Here is a 10,906-nt window from a genome sequence, read left to right as displayed (position 1 = left end):
CTCCTCCAAACACGGCGAGTTGAGTTGATGCCAATGAGCTCCATTTTTGGTCTCATCTGACCACAACACTTTCACTCAGTTGTCCTCTGAATCATTCAGATGTTCATTGGCAAACTTCAGACGGGCATGTATATGTGCTTTCTTGAGCAGGGGGACCTTGCAGGCGCTGCAGGATTTCAGTCCTTCACGGCGTAGTGTGTTACCAACTGTTTTCTTGGTGACTATGGTCCCAGCTGCCTTGAGATCATTGACAAGATCCTCCCGTGTAGTTCTGGGCTGATTTCTCACCGTTCTCATGATCATTGCAACTCCACGAGGTGAGATCTTGCATGGAGCCCCAGGCCGAGGGAGATTGACAGTTCTTTTGTGTTTCTTCCATTTGCGAATAATCGCACCAACTGTTGTCACCTTCTCACCAAGCTGCTTGGCGATGGTCTTGTAGCCCATTCCAGCCTTGTGTAGGTCTACAATCTTGTCCCTGACATCCTTTGAGAGCTCTTTGGTCTTGGCCATGGTGGAGAGTTTGGAATCTGATTAATTGATTGATTGCTTCTGTGAACAGGTGTCTTTTATACAGGTAACAAGCTGAGACTAGGAGCAGTCCCTTTAAATGTGTGCTCCTAATCTCAGCTCATTACCTGTATAAAAGACACCTGGGAGCCAGAAATTTTCTGATTGTGAGGGGGTCAAATACTTATTTTTCTCATTAAAATGCAAATCAATTTGTAACATTTTTGACATGCGTTTTTCTGGATTTTGTTGTTGTTATTCTGTCTCTCACTGTTCAAATAAACATACCATTAAAATTATAGACTGATCATTTCTTTGTCAGTGGGCAAACGTACAAAATCAGCAGGGGATCAATACTTTTTTCCCTCACTGTATTTGTGCATGTGTGTTCATACATGCGTGTGTCCATATGAATGCATGTGCATGCGCGTGGGTACACGCATGAATGGGGGGCGTTGGTGTAGTGGTTAGCGCGTTGCGCTACGAACACAGTCCTGGGCCTCCCCTAGGTCGACTCCATCTTAAATTATGACGGTACCTGGTGCGGTGTGTAAACATCGCCACCGGGGAGACTAAGACGGCCGAGCGTGGTACTGTCCACCCACCCCCTCGTGTGCATTGCTGGCCTTCTTCATAGGCAATCATTAACACAACTTGTCCCAACAGTCTGTTCGACTACACGGAAGATGAGAATAGGATTTCCCCTTTTTTCTGGCAACAAAACAGGTGTTAAGATGTTAAAACACCAAACTGAAACCTTTTATAAGGAATCATGTCTGCATTAACCACAATACTTGTGGTCAGAATGTAAAAAAAACATACTCTGATTATATATGTGCATTGTCTTTGAAACTGATTGGTCCACACCAGAGACAGCTTTCTTTTGAGCCTCGTCTCAAAAGGTGTTAGACCGCGTCCTCTGGCCTAACACCGTTTGGACTAGGATGTTTTTTTATTTACATGCTTTTATTTAACTCTGTCTGTTGTATCCTCAACTCTGGCAGTTGTTGTATCTTCAACTCTGGCAGTTGTTGTATCCTCAACTCTGGCAGTTGTTGTATCCTCAACTCTGGCAGTTGTATCCTCAACTTTGGCAGTTGTATCCTCAACTCTGGCAGTTGTTGTATCCTCAACTCTGGCAGTTGTATCCTCAAATCTGGCAGTTGTTGTATCCTCAACTCTGGCAGTTGTATCCTCAACTCTGGCAGTTGTTGTATCCTCAACTCTGGCAGTTGTTGTATCCTCAACTCTGGCAGTTGTTGTATCCTCAACTCTGGCAGTTGTTGTATCCTCAACTCTGGCAGTTGTATCCTCAACTCTGGCAGTTGTTGTATCCTCAAATCTGGCAGTTGTTTTATCCTAAAATCTTGTAACTAAATTTTAACCCACTTCCCAATGTGGTATCGACTGCAAACTTTGTATACGTATGTCATACCGATGACAATACTATATTCTATCATTAAAAACAAAATGTAAGCAATCTTTTTTAAATATTATGTTTCGGCTTGGGTCTAATTGTCCACGCTCAACTGACGTTGGCTGTAAATCACAACGGCCCCTTACGTTATGGCAAGCCTCGGGGCCACTTCCTTGAGTGGTGGAGATCTGCCATTACTCGTACGGTACATTTCATTAAAGCGTGTTAAAAAAAAAAGTTTTTTTAAAATATTACTTATTGTGTTTGGTTTGTTGTTGTCCTTCCCGCGCACCTCCGATTAGCGTGGTTGGCAACGTACGGCGCGGTGGATCGCAATGCTCAGTGGATTGGCCACCACTGGTCTAAACAAACATAACATTCCGCACTCTTTGGTTCTTTTGGTAAAGTCACGTACGTATAAAATAAAATAAATCACGAATTTTCGGGCGCAACACAAGCGTCCGTCATCAGGTGGGAAAGCATGGTCTGCTGCTGAGGCAGACTGTTTTAAAACAGTTTATTTGATTTTATACCTACGTGACTTTACCGAAAGAACCAAAGAGTATGGATTCCTGCAGTCACGAAAGCTTCAAATCAAGATAACAATCCGCCTTAAAAAAAAAGATAACCCACTCTAGTTTCATGAACATACTTGACAATCCTCCTCTAATCTTATACCCACATTATGAACCATAGAATGAACCATATAATTCCCTCACTTCATCTGTTTAACGGTCGGTCCCTACAAAGAACACATTTTGTTGAGATGAGCTTTCATGAATTATCAGCTGTTTCAAGGCAACCACCTACCATATAGCAAGATGCAGAGCTGCCCTATGCGAAGCACCGATTGCACAAAGCACTGCCATCCTTACCGTGTCATTTTCTCCTTTCCCGTTTGCCACATGTCAGTGGGAGACACCTGGAACCTGCCAGAAACAATGACGTACCTCAATCACGTCTGATTTCTAATAGTGTACATTATTTCCTCCGCTACTTTCTGGTAGGCCAATCAAACCGCACGCCCCAAGTCCTACCCCTCCCCCGATCCCCCATCCCCGGCTGAAGGCCCAGTCCCCCTTTTTAATTTCTGATAGTCAAGTCAAACAATGTTGGTACAATATTTCTCATACAGCATGACTGACAAAAGCCGTTCTAGTAATGGCATTCGTTTAAAGTTTGTTTAGCTCTGTGTCGTCCCCCTTGGTTTATGTATGACCCCCCCCCCCCCCTTGAATGAGATCTTGCTACATGAGTTGCCCTCACCCGAAGGCTAGTGGTTCCCAACCTTTCTGGACCGCCGTGCACGAAAAGCATACAGTACGTGTTAACATTAAACGCGTCAACATTAGTCCAAACCGTAGCATCGGCAACAGTGCTGCAAACCACTTGCCACTGCGTCATCAGCCACCTGTGATCTCTGGACCACGGGTTGGGAATCACTGTTCTAGGAATACACACAGCAAATACTAATCCCATGGAAAGCGATGGTACACACTGCACATGTACATGTGTTGCTATACTAATGCTGCAGAGTGAGAGAGAGAAAAACGTACCTTTTTGTTAATTCAGCCACAACTTTCCACTTTCCCTTTGGGTCCAATTTGTTGATGTCCTGTGAGAGTTTGAATATCTGTCTGCATAAAGACACGTTTTCAAAACAATTACACGTTTAACTATCTTGCCGATGAACACACTTTGCGATCAAATAGGGAGCAGGTAAATACAATAGATTATATTACTGCATAATATTGAGTTGTGTGTCCGAATGCGACCGCACATCAAGACAGGCAATATAACCCCTAAAAATATACCGACACAATTTTTACTTATAGTTTAATACAAACTCTACCATTGTCAGCAACGAAATGAAGAAAAATATTTTATAACTCGTCCAGTCAGCAAGCCCTCACTTCCTGTCACGGAACCACCCCAAATGTCAACACCACAGAACTACTATTGCAGTCAATTAAATTGACAAATCTCTCTCAACACACGCAGTGTCGTTTAACAGAAAATATATACACATTATAGACCCCCCCAGCTGAGATAGGCATAACTTGGAAAAAAGTCAAAGTGATTTCTTGTTCAAATGACCATTACACTAAAAACTAAACTTTTTTATTTTACCAGTTAAGGCCCACTGAGCTATATAGCTCTTTTTCAGAAGCGACCTGGCTACAAATGATAGCTCAACGAAGTGGCTTATCACGTGGAAATGTATAGCAGCCAATACTCTACACCAGCGCATATCCCCAGTTTACAGCCCTGTGCCAGTGGTGGAAAATCCTCATTCCTATCATGTGGGTGAGATTATTCATAGGACAAACACTGTTGACTTACCTACAAAGTGGTACTTGTTTTTATCAACCATGGAGGCATAATGGGCTATCAACCTTCCTACTGCTCATTTTACTGCTGGAGCCACCTGGGCAGATATTTAATTTAAATGTGTTTTTTCTATAAGACTTAATTTAGGAAATTATAATATATTAGGCTTGAAAGTGTGCAAAGAAGCATGGGAAGATGGTTGCTTAATATGAGACAGGCAGGAAGAGGAACAAAAGTTAGACATACTATTGACTTCAAAATGTTAGTGCGCTTGGGCAGACCACATAGCTGGGAAATAGCGAAGGGGAGATTGGTGACAGAATAGCAGCAAAGGAGAGAACGTGCCATAGAGGACGTCCATCCCAATGTTGGGGTGAATAGATTGGTTCACGTGAACTCGAAACATTGGTTATGCCATCATATAAATGAAAGATCAGATGCATGTGTTTTTGGTACAGCTATTGGTGACAGGGCCTAGACCAGGGGTCGGCAACCAAAATAACAAGAAGAGCCATTTCTTTACAATTCGGTACAAAATTCAGTATTTCAAGAGCCGCAATGCATCTGAGTACATACTGTACTCACGTACATATCGTCAAGAAGCAGCCCGTAAAGAGCCGCATGCGGCTCCGGAGCCGTAGGTTGCCGACCCCTGGCCTAGACCATAAAGCTCATTAAACTTTAAAACCTAGTTGGACTATGTGGTATGAAAGAGAACATAAAGTTTCTGTAGACTAATCCATTGCAAACTTTAAACATCTACATCGGCCAGTGCTCCATGAAACGCAACAGATGGGCATTAGGGCAATGTTTATATATTTTGGCAACTTTCCACATTCCCTGAACAGTGGCCAGTCTATCCAAAGGACAACCAATGTGGACTTCCCGCAATGTGTTCTTAATTTCAGAAACTAGTGAGGGATTATAGGTTGAATCGACCTCCAGCCAATTATTTTAACTGGTAACCTTTTAATTAAGAGTCAAGAACTTTAACTCCAGTGAAACCCAGCTTGACGCTGCAATGCATTCCCTTCTTATACAGGTCTTGAGACTCAATGAGATCTGCCTAAGCAAGAGACAACACTGTATTCATATTTTTACTCTTTTTAAAATGGGGTTATAGAGTAGTGTTCTTAGTGGGTGAAACATAAAATACAGTATTAATACTATTATATGTACAGACTTTCATCAGTCCGCTACGTAATGAAGGCCTGCCCCACGGGGTTAATTGACCATACTTCACTGTGATGGTCATTGTGTTGACGAAGGAGGATGGGGCCCAGGACCGGTTCAGATATCACTCGCCACTGTGTTAGCCATGGGCGGAAATCAAACTTTGGTCATCGTTCTAATAGAGCACTGTGCGAACCTCTCCAATCATTTTTAGTAATAAATTAGGGACATTATGAAGATGGAACGTTTCACCATGTTTCTGCAAGCGATAAACTTGTTTGACCATTTGTTTTTATTTTATTTTAAAGAGGAAGAAGGCACAGCTGCAGAGGGATGAGTGCACACAAACGGATACAAAGTTATCGAGCGAAGCCACAAAGTCAGCCGCATTTCGTTTTACTGACTTCAGAGGGATGGTGATGATGACGACGGTGATAGGCTGCTTTGACCCCTAACTGGAAACTGAATTCACAGCATTCTGATTGCGTTAAGCATTCTAACCACATCGTCATCCTTCTCAGTTCCTAACAAGACGATTTTGAGTTATGAAGCTGAATGCTATCACAGCTCAAGATGCTAATTCAACATTATTAATGATACGCTATTAACATTAAAACGAATGGTGTTACAGTCCGTCAATCCACCGCCGAATAAAGGTCTCCCCGTGCTCTATTAGTCATGGGTGTTATTTGAGCATACTTCAATATGTCAATGTGGGTTGGTGAAGGAGGTGCCCACGACTGTTTTGATATGACTTTCAAATTAATGTTAGCCATGGCCTGGTGTGCCACCACGACTTGACTCTTAACATTATTGATATTGATGAAAAACAACAATATTGAGTGTACTCAGCTGAATGCTCTAAATATGTACGAACCTTGTCATCTTGACATTTAGCCCATTAATTGTTCTTTTAATATTTAAAGCAATCAAAGTCCAAGCATTTTTTTCACATGCCTAGATTATATTTTTTACAAATACTAAGTTTTAGGGTACAAATAACATCTGTGGAAATGAATGACCTCGGCGTGTGCCAACACAACCACTGCTTGCACCACTGATAAAAATAAATAAACTGAAACCGCAAAATAAAAACCGTCAGCCGACTTCCGCTTGGTGTAAAATGGCTCTGAAACTACAAAATTATAAAATAATTGGAGAATGATAATTGACAAGACTTTGATCAAAGCCTCTCCGTAGCCTGACATAACAAGCACTGAAGCTGTTATTTTGTATACAGTATGTGGTTCCCAAGAAGTGTGATGTAATCCCAGTAACCCATGATGACTGTTGCAAGACTTTAATCTCAAAGGAGTCTTTGTCTTTTTCCTGAAACTAGGCAGGCAGTTTATTGGCAATCGAGGATTCCTAGCGGGGCTCTTCAGAGCCCCCTCTAGTGGAGACCCTCTCTGCTAACAGTGGTGTGAGCAGGTAATTGCAGGGCTTCACCTTTACCTATTACAACTGACAAACAATGCTTCAAGCACAGGTGCTGGGAGTCACACTTACGGCTGGCAATTCACTGGGAACTTGTGCAGGTCGATGTGGCTGAGAGCCTGAAACAGAGATGTTTGTGTTAACATTAGTGTATTACTGCTCCATTTCAGCTTCATCACATTCCGCAGTTGAGAAAATCTAACCTTATGCAATAACAATGGCGAAGGTTTGTTAAGTGTAAAGTCGCAATATGCATTTCCACGTATGCATATATATGACACACCAAGGCTATAGCTCATAAAATTCTGGTCGGTGTGCTAATAATTGTTCGTTCGTTCGTTTCTCAGTCCGCTTGTTCTGGTGAGAGTCACGACAGCAGGATGTTGAGTAGGACAGTCCAGACCTCCTTTTCCCTGGGGACAGACTCTAGCTCTTTCTGGGGAATTCCTAGGTGTTCCCAGGTCAGTTGACGGCATAGTCTCGCCAGCGTGTCTGGGGCCAGCCCCGGGATCTTCGCTCAGTGGGATGTGCCCGGTAGAGCTCCAGGGGGAGTCAATCGGGGGGCATCCGTACTAGGTGCCTGAACCACCTCAACTGGCTCTTCTCGATCCGGAGGAGCAACGACTCTACTCGGAGGCTCTCCCGGATTACCGAGCTCCTCACCCGGTCACAGAGAGTAAGCCCAGCAACCCTGCGGAGAAACCTCATTTCGGCCCCTTGTACCCATGACCTCATTCTTTCGGTAATTACCCAAATCTAATGACAATAGGGGAGGGTGGGAATGTAGATTGACCTGTAAACCGAGAACTTTGTTCGAGAACAGTACAATGCCCTCAACACTGCGGACGCCGCACCGATCCGCCGACCGATATCCGGCTCTCACTTACGAAAGAGACCCCCAGGTATTTAAACTCCTCCACTAGGGGCAGCTATTTCCCCCTCACTTGGAGAAAACAATTTGCCGTCTCCCGGGAGTGAACCATGACCTCAGATGTGGAGGTGCTGATCCTCATCCCAGCTGCTTCACACTCGGCATAAAACCGTTCAAATGCATACTGCAGATCACAGACCGAGGACAACATAATCTGCAAAAAGCAGCGACGCCACCTCCATGCCCCCATACTAGATACTCTCCATACCTTGGCTGCGCTTTGATATCCTGTCCAGGAAGATCACGAACAGGAGACAAGACGCACCCTTGGCAGAGTCCAACAACCACAGTGAACGACTTTAATTTAACACCAAGAATATGGACACAGCTCTCACTCCGGGAATAGAGGGACCGGATAGTGCACAAAAGCGGCACTGGTACATCATACTCTCACAGCACCTCCCACAAGACATTGTGGGGAACATGATCATATGCTTTCTCCAAGCCGAGCTTGGCCCTCACCGAGCTTACATTTACATTTACAAACAAATGTATCTCTCCTACTCGCTCTCTCCTACTCGCTCCTACATTAACATTAGCTGCCCCGCCCATCTCTAAACCTTTATAAACAGCCTCCCTCAAAAAATGTCCCTCTTTTTCACCTGAAGACGATTGCTTGTCTTGCGATCGAAACGTCATGATTTAGATTTTTGTAATGTTTTCTATCTACGTGGCTTTACCGAAAGACCCAAAGAATATGCTTTCTCCAAATTTACAAAGCAGAGGTAGACTGGAGAAGCATACTCCCATGACCCCTCAAATATCTGTGAGAGGGAAAAGAGCTGGTTCATTGTTCCACGACCATGATGGAATCCACATTGTTCCTCCTGAATCTGAGGTTTCACCACCGGGCGTAGCCTCCTCTCCAGCACTCTGGCATAAGCTTTACCTCGGACGCTGAGGAGTGTGATTCCTGTGTAGTTGGAGCACACCCTCTGGTCCCCTTTTTTAAATGGGAACCATGACCCCAGTCTGCCAATCCAGAGGTACTGTACCCGCATTTCCATGCAACATTGAAGAGGCGTGTTAACCATGACACTCCTACACTCTCCACCACTTTCAACAACTCTGGGTGAATCTCGTCCACCCCAGCAACTTTGCCGCTATGAAGGCCCTCAACCACCGCAGCGACTTCAGCAGCCTTGATGGATCCGACCCCTCCAGCTGTTTCCAGGGCTGCCTCCTGAGAGGAGGGCATGTTCCTCGAATTGAGGAGCTCACAGTGTTCCTTCCACCTCTTGACTATCTCCTTAGTCGATGTCAATGTTCCACCACTCTTACTGAAAACAGCCGGGGGCACGTCCCGTCGACCTCTCCTAAGGTGTCAGATGGTTTGCCAGAACATCTTCTTGGTTCTTTCGGTAAAGTCACGTAGAAGGGAAGTAATAAAATAATAAAAATAAGACATAATAAAACTATTCTCACGACGTTTCGGCCACAACGCAAGCAGCCGTCCTCAGGTGAAAACCAGGTCTGTCGAGGCGACAGCGTCTGAATGAAACAGCACACGTGCTTGGAGCATATATATAAGCTGGGTTGGAAGGGGGGAAAAGAGCGCCTTGACAAAAGAATATGCATATCAAGAGGCATTTAGCATATTTATAGGAAATGCAAGTATGTGATTAGTACTACTCATTATTTTGTCAAGGCGCTCTTTTACCCCCTTCCAACCCAGCTTATATATATATGCTCCAAGCACGTGTGCTGTTTCATTCAGACGCTGTCGCCTCGACAGACCTGGTTTTCACCTGAGGACGGCTGCTTGTGGCCGAAACGTCGTGAGAATTGTTATATTATGTTTTATTTTTATTATTTTTTTACTTCCCTTCTACGTGACTTTACTGAAAGAACCAAGAAGATGAATCCCTGCAGTCACGAAAGCTTTAAATCGAAATTTGCCAGAACATCTTTGAGGCTGCCCGGTAGTCGCTCTCCATGGCCTCTTAAAACTCCTCCCATGCCAGGGTTTTTGCTTCAGTGACTGCTGCAGCTGCCACCCTCTTGGCAAGCCAGTACCTCTCAATAGAGTCGGGAGACCTTTTTTCAAGCATAGCTCGGAAAGCCTCCTTCTTCAACTTGATAGGTTCCCTCACCACTGGTGTCCACCAGCGGATACTAGGGTTGTCGCCATAACAGGCACAAACTGCCTTCAGGCCACGGATTTTTGCAGTTGCATCCACAATCGAGGTCCTGAACATCCCCCACTCGGACTCAATGTCTACGATCTCCCTTGGAGTGCAGGAGAAGTTTTCCTGGAGGTGGAAGTTGAAATCTTTCTGCATTGGGTCTTCTGCCAGATGTTCCCAGAAAACCCGCACTATTCATTTGGGCCTACAAAGTCTATCTGGTCGGTGCTCCAAATGTCGGATCCAACTTACTACCAGGTGGTGATCAGTTGACAGCTCTACCCCTCTCTTCACCTGAGTGTCCAGAACATATGGCCTTGGGTCTGATGATGCAAAAAGTCAACCACTGACCTAGAAAGTCGATCATTGACCTATACATTCTCAACACAAAATTAATTTGCTAAAAATCCCAATTCAAATCAAGTCAGGCGTCAAAGTGTCTCCCTTGCTCAAGTGAGCAATCTTTTAGCACTGACATCCTGACACAGTGGTGAAAATTTGTCATCCCTATGGTGAGGGTCAGTTCTCTATAGGACAACCGCTACTTGTGTTTTTCAAAGTGATACTCATTTTACTAACTTCAGAGGGATGGTGATGATGACGACGATGATAGGCTGCTTTGACCCCTAACTGGAAACTGAATTCACAGCATTCTGATTGCGTTAAGCATTCTACCCACATCGTCATCCTTCTCAGTTCCTACAAGACGATTTTGAGTTATGAAGCTGAATGCTATCACAGCTCAAAATGCTAATTCAACATGATTAATGATACGCTATTAACATTAAAACGAGTGGGGTTACAGTCCATCAATCCACCACCGAATAAAGGTATCCCCGTGCTCTATCAGTCATGGATGTTATTTGAGCATACTTCAATATGAGCATCTTTCTGCATTGGGTCTTCTGCCAGATGTTCCCAGAAAACCTGCACTATTCATTTGGGCCTACAAAGTCTATCTGGTCGGTGCCCCAAATGTTG

This window comes from Lampetra fluviatilis, chromosome 4 (assembly GCF_964198595.1).
Source record: "Lampetra fluviatilis chromosome 4, kcLamFluv1.1, whole genome shotgun sequence".
NCBI lineage: Eukaryota > Metazoa > Chordata > Hyperoartia > Petromyzontiformes > Petromyzontidae > Lampetra > Lampetra fluviatilis.
The sequence above is the reverse complement of the archived record's forward strand: the minus strand, read 5'-3'. Positions refer to the sequence as shown.